Source organism: Condylura cristata, unplaced genomic scaffold (assembly GCF_000260355.1).
Source record: "Condylura cristata isolate star-nosed mole 26May11 unplaced genomic scaffold, ConCri1.0 scaffold00003, whole genome shotgun sequence".
In the NCBI taxonomy this organism is placed as follows: Eukaryota; Metazoa; Chordata; class Mammalia; order Eulipotyphla; family Talpidae; genus Condylura; species Condylura cristata.
In genome coordinates, this window is record NW_004567104.1 from 18,095,428 (window position 1) to 18,113,758 (window position 18,331).

Genomic DNA, 18,331 nt, shown 5'->3' on the forward strand with positions numbered 1-18,331 from the left:
CACACCTCCATCACATATTTTTAAAAATTCCTTCTGTTCTTACATTGGCTTCTATGGAAAATATCTGTCTTAGTTGGGTATCTCCAAGGCCTGAAGTGTTAATCCTTACATATTCAAATAGATTAATGAGCTTATTTTTCAAAGTGTTATTAAAAAATGAGTCTAACCTCTTCTATCTTTCACATGTTTGCAAGAATCACTTCAACTAGGTTGGTTTTATATTCCAAAATACCCTAAAATAATAGTTATTTTGATCAGTCAGAGGGAGGAGTATGAAGACCTTTGAAGATCTAAAGTAGGTACACTTTGAGGGAGAAATTTTAAAAAATTAGGAAACAGGGAACTTGAATGGTTAAGGAAGTCATCCTGGCTAATAGAATATGTGTGAAGTCTAAATACACAAAGAATAATTTTTAACAAAGCTGTTAGTTATGTGATGAATAGAAAACTCTTGTTTTCTTCCTTCAGGATGTTTTAAACTCAAACCTCCTGTTTTTCTCAAAATTTAATACATTTCATGAACTGACATGCAAAATAATGTGTGTGTTACAGGGGAGGGTGCCCATAACATTCAATATACTCTCAACAGATCCATGAATGACTATCCATCCCAAATTACAAATCACAAAAGGCACTCATTCTTGGGCAGAGCTGGCCCATCCACACAATCTCTTATCACACACACACACACACACACACACACACCTCCATCACATATTTTTAAAAATTCCTTCTGTTCTTACATTGGCTCCTAGCAAATGATTCTTAAGCAATGATTCTTCAGTATTAGCAAATGATTCTTCAGTACCATGTTTTTCTAAGGAAAAACATGATTTGCACCACATTGAGTAAGGTCAGATGCAAAGCCAGAAAAAACTGGATTCCAATCCCAGCTTTGCAATTTAGTGACCACATAGCCTGAGTAATTCAGTTAACCTTTCTGAATCCTTTTTCCTTTTCTTTTAATGAGGTAACATTGGTTTTTAACATCATATATGACTCAGAAGTTTAAGACCATCCTTGTATAGATGCATTTCCTCTTACCAAGCCTACCCAAAAGTCTTCATTATGTTCCTTCATTGTGTTTTCCCCTCTCCCCCTTTTATAACTTCAATTGCACTGTCAGTTTTCTAGGTTTTGTTATTTGGTTTAATCTGACCCTTTGTTTGGTTCCTCTATAATCCATATATAAGTGAGACCAACCAGTACTTGTCTTTGTCCTTTTGAGAAATGTTATTTCACTTAACATTACCCACCTTCAGTTTCATCCAGGTTGTCACAAGTGGCAAGATTCATTTTTTATGGCTGAGTAATAGTCCATTGTGTATATATGCCATATTTTTCCAATTTGCTCTTCTTCTTTTGGGCACTTAAGAAATGTAGGGCTGCTGTGAACTTAAGAGTACATACATATTTTTTCAATTAATATTTTTTCATTCTTCATCTAGATATTTAGGAAGGGACTTATTTGATCACATGATAGATCTAATTTTAATTAATTAATTTTTAATTGAAGTAATCTTGGGGACCCCCATTAAGTATCACCATCATAGTACATTCACCACCCACCTACCCATATTCCACTTCCATATACCTCTGGGCTTCCTTGCTTCTTTGTTCTTGCCTCTTCTCTAATACTGTCCTAACTTAGTGCTTCAGTTCTATAGTAAGCTATCAAGGTTAGTTTTTAAGCTTTTCTTTATCTGACTATTAATTTAGTTGCTTTATATTCCACATATTAGTGACACCATATTTATCTTTCTCCTTTTGATTTTGTCGCTAGTATTATCCCTAGTCAAGCTCCATCCATGCTTCCATAATGGCATGAGTTTATCTTATGTAATTGCTGAGTAGTATTTCATTGTGTGTGTATATACCACATCTTCTTAATCCATTCATCTGTTGTGAGACACTAGGGTTGTTCCCATATATTAGCTATAGTAAATAGTGCTACAATTAACATGGTAGTGCAAGTTTCCTTAGGATTAGTGTTTTTAAGTTGTTTGGGTAGATGCCTAAGAGTGGAATTACTAGTACCTTAAGATGACAAGAAATGTTTTTTATTTGTTTGAGGTCTTTCTTATTTCTTGACCTGGGCCTATATGGCCATATACTTCCCTTATAATACTACCTTTGCAGTGTCCCATAGCTTTGTGTCTTCATTTTCATTTGTCTCCAGCATTTATTATTTTTTCTTTGATTTCCTCATTTATGCAATCATCATTCAGTAGTGTATTGTTCAGTTTCCATATATTAGGTTTTTTTCCTGAGTTTTTCTTATAGTTGACTTATACTGTAAAACCATTATGATCAGAGAAGATATGTGATATTATTTCAGTGTTCTTGAATTTACTGACACTTATATTGGTACCCACTGTGGTATATTCTAGAGAATGTTGTATTAGTACTTGAGAAGAATGTAGAATCAATTTATTTTTAGGAGCATGTTTCAGTGTCCTATAAACATCTATTAAGCCCATGTGATTCTACTCATTTAAAGCTATTATTTCTTTGTTGATTTGCTACCTGGTTAATCTGTCCATTGGTGAAAGTGAGATGTTGAATTCTCCTACTATTATTGTATTGCTGCCAATGTCTGGTATCATAGTTGATAATAGTTACCTTATATATTTTGAGTGTCCTTCATATTGGATGCATAATATTGATGAGTGGTGTGTTCCTGATATATCAATAGCTTAATTATTATGTGTCCATCTATCTCTTTTTTATTTTTTAGTTGGAAACCTATTGTATCTGCAATAAGTATTGCGGTCCCTGTTTTTTTTTTTTTTTAAGATTTATTTATTTATTCATACAGAACTGGGGTACAGGCCAGAGTTGCGGAGGGTGAGAGGATTCACGAGGGACAGAGTAGGGAGCAGAACAGGCAGATCGATGAAGTACACTGTACACTGCTGAGGGGAGCAGCAGGAGGGTCAGGAGAGGTCTGCCACGCCATGTGGTCACCTCCGGGGCAGGCGGGGATCGAACTCATGCGGAAGTGGCTTAAGCTTCTTAGTGCAGTGCTTTAACCCGCTGCACCACCAGGGAGGGCCTGTCCCTGCTTTTTTTTATATGTGTCCCGTTTGCTCATAGGTTTTTTTCCCAGTTTTCTACTTTGAGTCTGTGTTTATCTTTGAAGCTCAATTGTGTCTCCTGGAGGGTTTTTGTTTTCTCATTCAACTGACATCTCTGTCTTTCTTGATTGTTCAGTCCATTTACATTTATAATGATTATTAATCTATGAGGATTGGTATTGCTATTTTGTCTTTTGTTTTCTGGTTCTATCTAATTAATTCCTCTTGGGTTTTTTTTGTTTTTTGTTTTTTTTTTTTTTGTAGATTTCCTTCTCTTTGATTTAGATAATGGAGCCTCTTTCAATATTTCTTGTAGATAAGATCTGGGTTAGTAAACTCTCACAACTTTTATTTGTTTGGGAAGAACTTTATTTCTTCCTGTATCTGAAGGAGAGTATTGCCTAAGTCTAAATTTTCTATCTGTAAAGTGGTAGTGATAATACTTTACAAAGTAATTTTGAGAATTAAAGGGAAGTTTATTTAAAGTACTTATTGCTTACTTCTAGTTTGCCTTCAAATACAAATGCTCAATAAATGACTATATTGCAATTCTGCTAGATTATCGACTAAGTAAACAATCTGTGAACTGGTCTAAAAATAGGACTATTTTTAATATGGAAAATTTCCACTTTCCAAGAAATTAGCTTTGATCTGATCTTCATTACAGAAAATTTATATACTTAACTTTAAAAATTCAATTTATTTTTAAAGGAAGTACTGGCCCTTCTAATTTCTATTCCTTTTCATTTAGCTATTTAGCTATCATCTCAATCTCATAATTATCAGTATATAAGCTTCTATCTGAATCTAGAGTTCCCCTGGAACAAAGGCTGTCTTTATTGGATAACTACTTATTGAGCACCTATATTCCAGTAACTGTATATAAAAATCTTCACATGGCACAGTTCATTTCCTCATGGATCTTACATTTTATCTGAGGAAATAGATATGCAGATATAATCGAAGATAAAGTACATTATAATAAAGATGTGTTCAAAGAACTATACTACAATGTGGAAGAAGAAATTGATTTTATCTGATATGATAATGAAGTCTTGGTAAAGGAATTCACATTTAAACTGCACCAAATATGCATCACAATTGATAATAAATTAAAAAGTCATTAGGAAACAGGTCAACATGAGTTGCTACTTTGGGAAAAGATACATAAGTGGCGATGGTTTGTTTGAATCTTGAATACAGGAGATATTGCTTGATATGTATCTAGATATATATATAATAGTAAATATATACTATTAATAGATACTAAAATGGTTCATGGAATATAGGATTGGAGAGACGCTATCTTAGAATTAGATTCTGTAGTCTTGGAAACCAAGAAGAAAAGTTTAGATTTGGTGCAATAAGCGAAATAAGAGTCATTTTATGCTCTAATACCAACTTGTATGTAATATGGGGAAAAACAAAGTTGGAGGAACATTTTTCCAACACTGACTCTGTGGGTAAAGAAGGAAAATCAGATCATTTTGAAAGCAAAAGGCAAGTGTGATGTGTTATAGGTTTAGATTAATAAGTCTATGGAGAACAACTATAGAGTTGTGAAAATCATATTTTATGGGTACCATTTGAAAGATTTGAATTATCATATCACTGACAACTATATCAAACTAACATGGAAAATGATGAATTGTCATTTTAGTCAACAAAAGTTACTTAGTGACATCTATGTGCCATCTGTCATGTGACAACATGTTATTATACATAAGAATGTATATAATAGATATGTTTCATTCAGCTGTTATTTCCTATAGGACATCTTATTTCTCCAAATAAATAATCCTTTTCTGCTAAACAGGACCTCATCTCATGTTTCTCATACATTATAGAGTCTAACCTATAAAGGATATAAATCTGACACTTAATACAATCTTATTGACTGGTTAAATAATTAAGGCCAGAAATATCAGAACACTAGTCCAAGTTCTAGGTAAAACTGACAATGAATAAGAATTGAATCTACTTTCATTCATTGTTACATATCTTGCTAATAACATAGTGGGAAATATTTTAAACCTGTAAGTATAAAGCTATATAGTTCAGTTTATCTTATGCTGTTTAGAACAAATTTCATGAATCTAAGTCATCAACAGAAATAGTGAGAAAAGTCTTCTATTTGAATAAGTCTTTCACTTAAAGTCTTTCACTTTAAAATGTGATCTTAAGAGGTGTGTGGAGGGGAGACAGAAATGAGAGCGAACCAGTCCAATCTTTCATAGCAGAATATTTATTTCACCAGAAAAAAAAAATATTCTAACTGCACAAGAATAGGGAAAAAAAAAATGTCTGAATACCCTTCCTTGACAAGATCCAGGGCTTTCACATGAGAATAAAATGAACATTTACAGTAAGTTTAGATTTGGGGTAGAATTTCAAGCTCTTGTCCATCAACATATGATAATAGATGAATGTGACACTTGCATAATAGCACTTGTTTGAGCACTTTTAGAAGGAAGTAGGGTATCTTTGCAGGGCATAAAGGGAGTGTAAAAATTTAAGGATGTTTTCTTTTCAAGGAAAAATAACACCTACTCAAAATAAGTTGGCAACTCTATGTTCAGAATCTATGTTGTTACTCTAATGTTCAGGAATGGTTAAGGAAGGAAAAGGAATCTCAAGGTCACTGGCAATAGTCTTTAGAGTATTCTTATAGGGCTTATCTGTGCTCACATGCCTAATTTTTTTCCAAGTGCAAAGAATGGCCACTTGCTTGAGACAGGCCCAGTGCCATCCTTTATTCAAGTTCCTTTATACTCCTCTTTTTAAAGAAGCTGTCAAGTTCTTTTTTTTGCAGCTGACAGAAAAGGCCAAATCTGTGGTACAGGAAAGGAGACGCAAAAAGAAACTTTTTTGTGTTGATGTTTTACTAAGTGAGCTAAGGAGAATTTTAGAATCATGTAATTTACTCTGGAGGCATTTACTGTACATAGCTATAGTGATGGTAATTTCTTTCATTGTTGAAGTGAAAAGATAACCATCAATCAGTTGTCAATTGGTCAATTGCAGAAGTGATGAAAAGAAACTGGTAGGAACAATCACTTCTATGGCTACCTAGACCATTTGGAGGCTTAAGAAAACTATGGGAACTGGATTGCATTTTATAAAGGGATTGGATTACATTTTCAAAAGGTTAATAAGCATAACTTCCTTATAAAGAATGGCTTTGCAGTTATAACTCTCAGGAAATGCATTTTAAAAATGAAAAATAAAAATGACATAGGATTTCAAAAGTAAATTTGTTTTTATTATACTGGAAATCAGGTAAGAAAGTACATATAACCTGGAATTTCACTTTGCTCATAATAGAGGAATTAAATGTAGCTTACTAATAACTCCATCACATGAATTTTAGAATAAATCAGTGAAAATTATTTTGTAGTCGTGCTTTGGTCTCAATCTTAAGCATTTTCAAATAATTAACTTTCCAAGTATTTATCACATGAAATTTCAAGTTCAAGTTAAATTTGAACATTGTTATTAAACAAACATCTACAAATAATTCAATTTTTAAAATCTGTGAATGCTTACATAAAAGTTAAGATAAATTTAAAAATCATTAACTTGCATAAAAGCAAATGTACTTTGGGACTTTGCTGTAAGCATGATTTTATTTTAATTTATCTTACTTTCCTAAGAATAGCAATGTTATTGATTTATTCTTAGTGAGTTCCCCCCACACACAGTGTTGTTTTTTTTTTTTTTTACTGTGGTAGGTAATAAAAAGGATTACAGACCCCCAAAAGGATGAGATATCATCAGTTTGTAATCCAGCCCGTGGTTTCCTAGATACCGTATTGTCTATTCTGTTCCGCTATGTGAAAAATGTTGAATATCAACAATGGGTTTCAGTGCTGTATTGTTGAGTTTTGTATGAACTAATCTAGCTTCACTAAGAAAAAAAAAAAGAAAGAAAAGAAAAGGAAGAAAGAAGAAAAAAAAAGAAAAAAAAAAGAACCACAGCTTTGGACAGAAGTCTATAGCCAGTGCATTTGAAACTCCCCTTGCACAAGGGCTGACTGTAGCTGGGGGAAGACAGTTTACTCATTTGCTCTCTCCTTTCATACAGTCAGCTGTTCCCTCTTCTCAGGTGTAGATCACCTATTATCATTTCACCTGTTTTGATTCTCTGATGAGCAAAGTCCCAGGACTTATCAGCTGGGATAGGCCTCATTTACAAGACAACTCTGTTCAGTATTTGGAAGGTAAGCTATTTGAACAACTTCTCTGCTATGGTGTGCTGGCCTAACTCTAGAACTTTGCAGCATATCACTTATTTTTAACTTTCACTTTTTCTTCTCTTTTCTTCTTTTGGAGAAAGAAAGCCTGACAGGTTTCTCCGGAAAAGTGGCCATCCATGGAATGAATGAAATGTTCCCTTTCTATTCCAGTAAGTAATTGACTTGTAACTAAAAATTGAACTGGCTGCTATGTCAATGCAATGTGAGCGGCTGCTGGCACAGGTGTTGCTTACTCTTTAGCCTGGAAAGAAAAGGGGCTTAACCTGTGATTAAATTTCAAGTCAATTGACCTCAACATGATAGTGCATAATTTTCACGCCTATGGAATGGCCTGGGTTCTTATTTTGACCCTGACTCTGGCACCTGTATTTTTAATGTTTGGTGTAGCTAAAACTAGTGTTGTTCTTTTGGTTAGACATAAGGTGGGTGGAGAATCATTTAAAGTAAATAACAAATGTGGTCAGCTGACTAATTTTCTAATCCATTGCTCAGTGTGTTCTGTTTTTTAATGAATTAACTTTAAGTTCCTATAAATTATTATTTAAACCTCTTTTTAATAGTATGAATTCATGAACAACCATAGTATTATGAAGAATACACAGTAAATCCAAATCAGTAAAGTACAAGTAAGCAAAGGAACTGAAAATTACACTGCAGAGGACTGTCTAATACTTAGCCTTGATTATGTAACCTATCATATGCTTTCTAAATGTGTCTTGCATTTTAATAATTTTTAGCCCAAGGGGAAAAATTGACAGCATTGTTTTTCCTAATTTCTGTAAATAAAACAAAAGACTATTTAACTCTAGCAAGATGACCCTACTGGAGCTTTGAAGACAAACCTGTATCTTTATCAAAAAACAAAATAAAAATCATTGACACTCACACTTGAAGCTAGTCACCACTCGTTTTATGTAAAATGGTTACAGGCCTACGATTCGGTTTATAAGACCAAGCAACCCTGGGTTGTTTTTTCTTCCTAGCTTCCTTTTAACCTGAGAACTAGAAGAAAGTGCTGCTGATGCTTGCTTAACCCTGCTTTTAGTGCCAGGCTGTGACCAGCTCTCTGTGAAACCATTTCTGACCCTCTGCTTGCAGTGGTGAACCTGAATTTTTCCCCTTCCTTGCCCATCACTGTCAGTCAATTATAGGATTGAACTGAACCAGAAAATCTGGTACAGTCTGGTAATTAGTACAAAGGGTTTCCAGTCTAGTGTAAAGACAGAGATGCAAGAGCCCCAGCAGTCACAGAAATCGTTTTGATTGGTCATGGACATTGCCTTTTAGTGCTGCTTGGTGACTTCCTAAAGATATTGCCTCCTACCCTACAGGTCTTCTCCTTCAAGTACATTATGGGCCTTTTTTTTTTTTATATAGTCATGTGTGTGTGTGTGTGTGTGTGTGTGTGTGTGTTTCTTTTTTTAGATCCAACTTCTCGCATTTTTAGGCTGTCATTTTTGCCTATCAAACAGACACATTTTGACTTGCCCAACAAAGAACCAAGTTATCAACACTCACAGAAACTGACATTTTTAATTCAGGCTTCATTATGTCTTTGAATTATGACAGTAAAGTACAAAGACATTTTAAGGGTTTTTTCATTATTTTTTTTAATCCAGCACTGGGATGTTTATCTTTCTTTAGTATTCATATTTCCTTTTCTACCTTTATTCTCAGTAATATATAATTAGCATTATCAAAACCATCATCTATTATCCTTCATGACTTTTGACCTTTATTTTTTTAATGTCTCCAACAAGATTTTCTACAATAAGTAAAATCTTCAGAAAAGATGTTAGTAAAACACTTTATGTTAATAAAAACAATGAAATACCTGAAAGCAATCTTTTAAAAACATCAACTGTATACCACTAGGCAAGAAATGAGTTATAAGATTAAAAACAGCAACAAGAAAAATTCAGAAGAAATAATTTTGTAAGTCAAAGTTGCATTGAATGGTAAGTGCAATTTTATAGTATATATTTCATCATACATTTTTAACTACCACTTTGGAGTACTAGGCTTAGTATCAAAGCTATATTTGGATAATTTTTTTTTTTTTGCAGAATCAAACATCCTCTGATTATAGATTATAATTACTCATTAGTCACACATTAGATACAAATGCATTTGTAACAATTGCCTGTCCCCAAAAGATAGATATATGTATACTTCAGGGTAAATTTAATGTCATACACCCTGTAAAAACTGCAAAAGTAGCAGTGTCAAAAATAACAGAAACAAAAAAAGCCCAAGGATTTTCATTTCGAAGAATGCTATCTTTAGAACATTTCCATCATGATTTTAGTTGTGATGCTTTTGTATTGTGAATCTTCTAAAGAACCCTTTATTTACCCACATCTTAATGTAGCTTTAAGTATCTGTTTTATCCTATGTACAATCTTACAAAAGTAGTTACTATGTCTGCTACTGATTTTTACATGTCTGCTTTACTATTAAATTTCAAAAAGGTTAATATTGCTTTTGTAACCCTGTCATGAGTAATGCATTTTCCCAGCAAACATGTCATAATTTTAAAGGCTGTTCACGAGCAGTATTTCTGTTGCAATAGTTTTGCATTCATTTCTCTATTGTTTTTTTTTACCATAATATAGTGTAATGCTTTGAAAAGAATACACATACTTATGTAATTAACACTCTTTGTTTTTAGAAAAACCTTGTCCATTAAAATCTAAGAGGGTCTTAGAAAACTATATAAATGGGCAACTTTTCAGTGACAATATTTGAATTCAGTTTTAATTCACCATCAAGTCTATATCTTAAAATAAATACTTAAAATGGCTGAAGGAAAACACATTGTTAATATTTTTCTTACTTTATGTTCTAATATAAAATGTATATTGAAATTTAATGCCTATGGCATTGTTCTATATTCTGTAGTAGCTGAATGTTGTGAGTCTGTATGAAATTACAGTTTTTCTCAGGCTTTAATATAGACACAAGCATTCTTCTCTATCTAACTCTTACTCGTATAGGTAGAATTAAGACTTACAAAGAATCCTAAAGGTTATCTAGCCTTATGGTTTTCAAACTGTGTTCCCCTGGGTGCTAAGACACTTTGGGCATACTCAAAGTATTATAAGTGGCCTCTAAACAGAGTATCTTTAATTATAGCTGCTAAATCTATAATAGTTCCATGTAAGATGGGAATCCCTTGCAGTAAAAATATACTGAGTGAAACTATTTTATAGATAAGGAAAGAAGGTATTACTTAGGGTGCTCACTGTCTAGTGGCAATGTCATTTTGCAATCCCAATCTTTTTTATCTTTGAGTCCAAGTTCATGTTCCTAAACTACAATAAACTTTTCTACACAGTAATGTGTTTTTATGCAAGGTCATCCTAAACTATATTACTAAAAGAAAACAGTAAGAGATCCAAAATCCTATATTCAAAATCAAGATATTTATGAGGAGGTAGAATCTGGGTGATAAATGCAGTTGAGTAACACATTGTAAAGCAAATTCAAGCCCTTTATTTGTGTGAATTATTGTAACTAGTGGGAAGAATATTGATTCTTCTATAGTAAAGTGATATTTGGGGAGTATTTATTAAATTTTAGCTGTAGTAAATAAGCACATGACAGGATTTACCATTTTAACTGTTCTAAATGTTAAGTTCAGTAGTGTTATCTGTATCCACATTGTTGTGCTTGTGGATGTTTATCATGTTGGGAAAAAAAAATAGCTAAAGCTTAAATCCAAAGGAAGAAAATAAAGCTGAATCAAGATGCTAATTTTCCCAAATCATGTTTTATGGAATATTATTCCAAAAATCTTTACCAGCTAAAAAAGTAATGGCCAACCCATTTTGGAAAATAAGCATACTATGCCCCTCTTTTAGAAATACACAAGGAAAAAAATTTTTTTAAAAGCTCAGAAATCATAATGTAAAAAGCTCTTTCAACTTTTTATAATATAGATTATCCCAAGCTGTTTTTCTATGGCCTCTTTCCACCTCTTTTTGCAAAGTACATATTTTTATTCTTCAGGACTGATAATTGTGAATCTCTCTAAAAATCTGATGCATATTATTTTTGTTATTTATATTAACTGGCTCTGTATTTATTGATCTTTTGTCCTCATCTGTGTGACATCCTATTAATCAATCAACAAATATTTACACACAATCATAAATATTGGGATGACACTAATGAGTAAATCAGTTAAGGCATCTGCCCTTACAGAGTTTATAGTGCTAGTCTAAAAGAGAAAAAAAAAAAAAAAGAGATTCAGAGAACACAAGCAATATTACCTATTTCTAGCATTCATAATTTATCTGGATTTGTTTGTTTAATTTTTCCAAATATAAAATGAAATAGTAATGTTTAAAAAATAATAATATTCCAGAAGTTTCAGAAATTTACAGTCTGTTCTTTGAATAGAGATATGTCATATTTTACTGATATCTGCTTTTGCATCAGCTACTAGACCAATGATGATTCTCCAGTAAGAGGGAGAAGGAAGAGTATGAAGGAAAGAAAAGAAAGTTATGTTCCTTGGTCTCTCCTCCTATTACACTACTATTACAACCCCTTCTCTACTGACATTATTTTCCATGTAAGGAGAGTCCTTTCAAATGTCAGCTTAAGATTTGGTTTGGTCGATAGTCTTTATGTCATCATTGCATCTCTTAGTCAGATTCAACTCTTGGTGATAACCATGAGTCTTACCTTGATTGGAAAATAATTTCTGTGATTAGCTATCTAACCTTATTTACCAAGCACTTACCTCTATGCTAGAAAACCTGTGTATGGGCATTGACTGTGTATACATGGCTCTCCAGAATCATCCCATCCCTAGAACACCCGCAAAAAACATCAAACATAGACCCGCCATAAGAAACTCTTGAAAGATTCATCTACTTGTTGGACATTTCTGTAATGTCCCATTTTCTTAAATGGAAGTGGCTTGTGGGATATAGCCTGTATATATAACTTGAAAGTAAATATTATAAGTGACATAAAGATTAGGGAGAAGGAAATTATTCAAGATTTAAAGGAGAAAAAATATTAGTGTTTAAGAGAGAGAAAAATAGAACTTATGTCTACTTTGGTTGCTTAACTGAATTTGCTGTCATTAATTTGTCATAGTTTGAGTTCTGAAAATCTGCCCTGAGCTAAATTATGAAATATGCTATATTGTTTTACCATTTCCCTCCTGTTCCTACCAGCATTCCCTTCAATGAGAACAATGGAGATAAGGTCATTGCCAGAATAAGGTGAGAAAAGAACTTAGAAAAGAATTTAAGATTTTCAAATTAAAACTGGGAGCCTCATTTGCTCTTTTCTTCTCTTAGGTTAGTTGGAAATCAGTTTTCTAATTCATTCCCCATGCTGTCATTTTGCCTGTTGATATAAGCTAGGCCATGCAGTACTTGTACCTTTGTATTCCTTTTAATTAAAGTCTTAAACACAATTATGACCACTAGTATGGATTTTTAGTCTCTCTGCTCATTAAATTTGTTTTGATTATTTTTTATTTACATACTACTACCCTCTGCTGTGAATTAATAGTAACAACAACAACAAAAAAAAAAATCTACACTCGTCCCTTCCACCCCTTGAACTGGAGAAACAGCTAATAAGAGGCTAAATGAGCTTTAGTGTATAGAGAAGCTAGAATCCTTAAATTATTTAAATTGAAAAATAGCTGGTTTAACAATCAGAAAAAAACTCAAGTGGACCTTAAGCCCTACTTGATTGCCCCCCCCACCCTTATCTGGATGATCTGGTAATGACAGCTGGAGTTATCTGCCATCAGCATCACTGTCCACAAAAGCTTCTACTCTCTCTGCTCAACTCTTTAGCAACCCTGGGGAACTAGAGCTATTTCAGGGGAAAGGGCCCTAGAGGATTGGAAACTTTATTAAAATGCAAAGCTTTCCCTTGAAAAAAATATAAAGCTCAGTAAAAAGGGATAGATCTAAAACCACAGAGCCGGAAATGTTGGTCCGGTTGTGGGGCTTCATAAACTGCCACCAATAGGCGAGGATTTTAGTGTCAAATAAAACAGTGTAAAATAAAGAGGAAGAGATGGAGGGGAGCAAATAATGTTTCAACCTAAGTATTTCAACTAATGCCATGTGACAGACTAGCCCTTGCAATGCTCTGTTCTAGGAAGCAGCCCTGTAGAGCATGTTATGAGAAACTGGATAGTTGTCTGTCTTGAAAGATTAATGAAGTACTCCCAAAACATTTCTGGTGTTCTCTTGGTAAGTAATTCATTCTTGGGCCATCACTCATGAATTTTCTAACTCTTTGTTACTCATTTTAGTAGTTAGAAGATAATAATGATAGTTATAGGAGTAGTTAAATAGTAATAGAATTCTATCACACTTTAGTCTGAAAGTGGCTCTTCACGTGGCTTGTCATATGACAGTGAAAACTCTAATCCTCAAGATCCATGATAAGCATACTTGCCCACTTTAATCCATTATACTGTAAAACAAAAAAAAGTAGTTATTTACTTGGTACTTTGCCAGTGGACTCCACATACAGTAATCACTAATAAGTTGAAATGTTGAGATGAAAACTAAAGTGCTAAGGTATAGAACAATCAAGTAAGTTATTATAAACAAGGAAAATTAATAATACAATTAAAGCCAAGATTTCATTTGAGCATAATAAGTCCTTCATAAATCCCACTCCCCTTATTTTGCTTTCAAATTCCTTAATAAAGAAAATGGCCACGCACAGAAAGTCACAAATAATATTAAAAATAGCTCAATACTGAAAAATAAAATAAAATAAAAAACAGAGTAGTATATTTTATTGTGCATTGCTTTGCTTCAAAAAAAGATTCTCAGGAGAGATTTATTAATCATCATCATCATCACCATCAAATGATTTATTGAGCACGTAACATATTTCTCCCAAGATCTCCTCTCTAAGCTTCATCATTAAGTCTCATTTTCCTTTCTGCCAGGGAACTTTGAAAAGAAAAGAAAGTGTTGGTTTAATTGGTAATTTCTATATTTACACAACTAGCAAGTTTAGTTAGCAAATGCAAAAGCTAAATGAAGTACCTCATTCCTTTATCTCTAGAAGTCATTAAGATTACTGTTGAGATCACAATTAGCCCAAATGTCAGGAGAAACCCCTAAATATGTAAAAAGTTTTCTACTTCTTTTTTCCAAAGATATTTTATTTACAATTGGCATATTTGTAAATTGATTTTTATATGATGAGGAAAAGTTGGGAGAATTACTTCATATGTGTATTTGTTTGTTTTCAGTTCAAAGATAACTTAAGGTAAGCCCTTCTAAACACACTTTCTTCTTAATGTAAGAAAGCAAGCCCTCTCTGTCTCCAAAAGATATTGAGCACCAGAACACAAAGAGGTCCTTTAATCTGGTTCACCCCTATGTTCCTTATTAGTATGCCTGGTACAAACTTAAGGCTCAGCCAAGAATTTCTTTACTTGGAAAGTTGATCTTCCCAATACCCCAATCTTTGTTCCATGGAAATTTATGTCAAATGGTATCTACACTGTAATTGTGGTTCTACCATGTTCTCCCACCCAGGATAGTATTTGGGTGTGCAGGTGAGTGAAAGGAGTGCTTTTACAAGAAAAACCTTAACCTTAATAGAAATAATTCTTAAATATCTTACTTGCAAGCCTCAAAACTGTTCTATTATATCACGTTTCTTTTTTTTTTATTTTAAGTTTCAATTTTTACATAGCAGAGCTGGGGTGCAGAGCAGTGGTACAAAGGGTGAGAGGATTCACCAGAGACAGGGTAAGTTGCAGAACAGTTGGAGTTACTGAAACACAGTGGTGATGGGAACAGTGGGCAAGGCAGGAGAGGTCTGCTATGTCGTATGGGTTAGCTCCCTGGCTAGGGGTTAAACTCAGGCCATAGTTGTCATAACACTGGGACTTAACTCGTAGGCCATCAGGGAGGTAGATTGATGAAGTACACTCCTAAGGGGAGCAGAGGGCAGGTCAGGACAGGTCTGCCACACCATGTGGATCACCTCCAGGGCCGGGGATTGAACTCACACTGAAAATTCTGCGGCTCACTTGCAGTGCTGTATCCTAACTGGTTGCGCCATCAGGGGAGGGCCCAACTGTATTTTTATTAACTGTATTTTTTTTTAATTTTTACATTTTTTTTTATTAAAAAGTTTATTTTTACATCATTTTGCACATTTTTTTTTCATCTCAATTGTAATCCCCACGGGTTTCCCATCACCAAATCACCCCTATGCCACCACTAAGTCCCGTGCATTTCCCTCCCTTCCCCCCCTCCCCGTTTTTGGTCCCATTCCCCACTCCACCCCCACAGAATGTCTCTGGTCTATGGTTGTTCATTTATTAACTGTATTTTTACAATGTATTAATTTTGATTTGCATTGAAAAAAAAAGTTTGAAATTTTCAGCATTCAAAGTGCAATGATTCTTTGGAAAGTTGTTTAAAAGCCAAATATTAAGACTATACCCCACACTCAAAATCAGAATCCCTGCTGCCAGGACACTGGCATCAGTAGGTTTTAAAGCTCTGCAGGTAGCTCCAGTGTGTAACTAAAGCTGGGAACCACTGGTCTAAAGGAGGCAGAGAGAGAACATTATAGGGAGAAATTAAAAAATTGTTCTTTGTAGGTCTTAATCGTAATTGGTTGTTACTTAGATTTGTCAACCTGATATTTTGAGAGCTGCCTAGGACACTGGATATGGGCCTATGTTACTCCCAAACAGCCATCACTTCCTGCCTCTGTGCATCAGTTTTTAGAACCTCATAATCCTGTGAGCTAATGCTACAAAAAAGCAGTGACTTCATAGTAGATAATTCTCTCAAAATTGAGTCAGTAAAACCATTCTCTACTCTCTCTTTTGAGGCAGGTAAAAGAGATCCTGTCCTACTACAAACTTCCCCAAAATAGATTCCAAACACAGTTTTTTAAAAAATAATCCAGAACATCTATTGTGAACAGTGTGTTCACTTAACCCTCACTACATCCTAGGAAGTTGGTATTAGATGTGTCTGTCTCCATTTGACAGATGAAGAGACTGAGAAACAGCAACATCGGAAAACTGCAAGGTCACACAGCTAATGTGTGCCAACGTCTGGAATTTTCACTCTAAGACAGATGGAAAACAGACCAAGGGTCACCACAGCTATTCATGGACAGCTGTCTGTGTCAAAAGAATCTTCCATTCTTTAGGTAGAGAATCAAATTAGTATGCTAATTGAGTTCCATGCTAGTATCTGTAAGCAAGCATTATACTCACAGACATAGAAAAGCATCCGAGTATTCACACACAAGAGTGGGATTTGTCCTCTTTCAAAACACCATCACTACTTGTTATAGCCAATTTAAGTCTACTGAAGTTTCTTTGATTAAAAAAGGAAAACTATAAGATCCCAGAATATGTATCTAAGCTCAAACTTACTTAGAACCTTTGAAAACAGGGTATAACTTTTTCTTAGAACATTTCTGAAAATGGAACTCCTCTTGAGGTCAAGTGATAGAAAAAAAAAATATTACTTTGTACATTCTCCCTAGGAATGTAGTAGCATGATGTGAATTTGGTACAATCCCAAATGCATAGAGACATCTGTTTCCTATTTTGCAAACTTTTTCCCAACTGGAAATTGCTAGCTGCTTAAGTGAACAGCCTACATGGGACCCACCTTCAATCAGCTTGATGAAAGCAGTTTGTCTTTTATTTATTTACTCATCAAGCATTAACTTGTGTCTGTTAAGTGCTAAGCACTATTGTTCTACCCATTTCATTTCCCAACTTATTGGAACTCTTTGTCCCTCTTCCTCTCACACTCCTGTCCCTCTCCTCTCTGAGCCAAAACAAGCTCTCAGATTCTTATTTCATATGAAGGTAAAAGTGGTTGATAACAGATAAAAAGTATGATGATTTCCAGGATGATATGCATTTTAACAGGGATCAAATCCTTTAAGCTGAATGTGCCATGCTCTTGTAATAAAATTATAGTCAGTGGTTCCCTGGAGACTGTTGAAGCCCTTTCCAATCTTGCCACTCACGGGGCAGCCTGCTGCTCTCCAGAGGTCAGGTTCATGCCTTTTCATGTTTTTATTCCAAATGCTTGGCACAGTGACCAGCATATTTGGCATTCAATAATGAAGGAAGCTCTGGCTGAGGAAAACAAGTTCCAACAATAAAGATGCCTAGATGAATGGGATGATGCTGAATTTGTTTTGAATCAAAATGTCATGGGGAGAGGTCAGATAAAAGCAGTAAGAGGAGATAACCTAATGTCATCATCTGAACCCTCCCAGAAGCCAGTGTCAGTTTTGAAAAACTCCTGGGAGTTCCAGTAAGCTCTAGTATCTACAGATTTGGTTTTACTTAGTAACTCTGTACATTTCAATTTGAGACATTTTGAGTTGCCCTGAAATTAGTAAGTAAATTATTCAGAAAATATTTATAGTACACCTACCTCACTATGAACCAAGAGAGTGTGAAGTGTTGTTGATATAGTGATACAAAACCCAGTTCTTACCTTCATGGGTCAACCTCTTACTTAAAGAATCTGATGTGAACCTATTAATTAGGTAATTAAATATTTAATTGGAATCATTTTATGTGCTGCAAAAGGAGATCTGCAAGACACCAAGGAAACATAGAATAGGAGGACATATCCTAATACAGAAGGTCAGGCAAAGGTCCTCAGACAAAAATTAATTTGAGCTAATTCCTGAAGGATGGATAGGTGTTTGTTATACAGAGAATTCATAAAAGGAGTGGAGTTTTCTAACACCTTTAGCATGTGAAACACTAAGGTTAATCCTCACGTCAATCTTCCTGAGAATTTTCTTGGTTCCTTTTCTTGATGCCATGCATGTAGAAAACATTTTCAGATCTTTGCAACCAAGTGTCTATTCAAGACTCCGGACTCAAACAAAGAAAAACATTGACATAGAGAAAGAAATCATGCCCACAGATGCCAACAAGTTCATGAGGTACACACAGGTGTGCTGTGATCGCATCCATTACTA

At 34.3% G+C, this 18,331-nt stretch overlaps 1 long non-coding RNA gene across 2 annotated transcripts in view; it reads left to right on the forward strand.

Annotated features, from left to right (window-relative positions):
- Positions 1 to 6,939: 6,939 nt before the first annotated feature.
- Positions 6,940 to 18,331, forward strand: part of LOC105854396 — a 123,302-nt gene continuing 111,910 nt past the window's right edge. Inside the window, exons 1-2 of one of the 2 annotated variants that reach the window (XR_001146078.1) lie at positions 6,940 to 7,297; positions 7,410 to 7,482. This is a non-coding gene — a long non-coding RNA (uncharacterized LOC105854396). The remainder of the gene's footprint in view (positions 7,298 to 7,409; positions 7,483 to 18,331) is intronic. The other variant, XR_001146077.1, reaches the window with a different exon arrangement.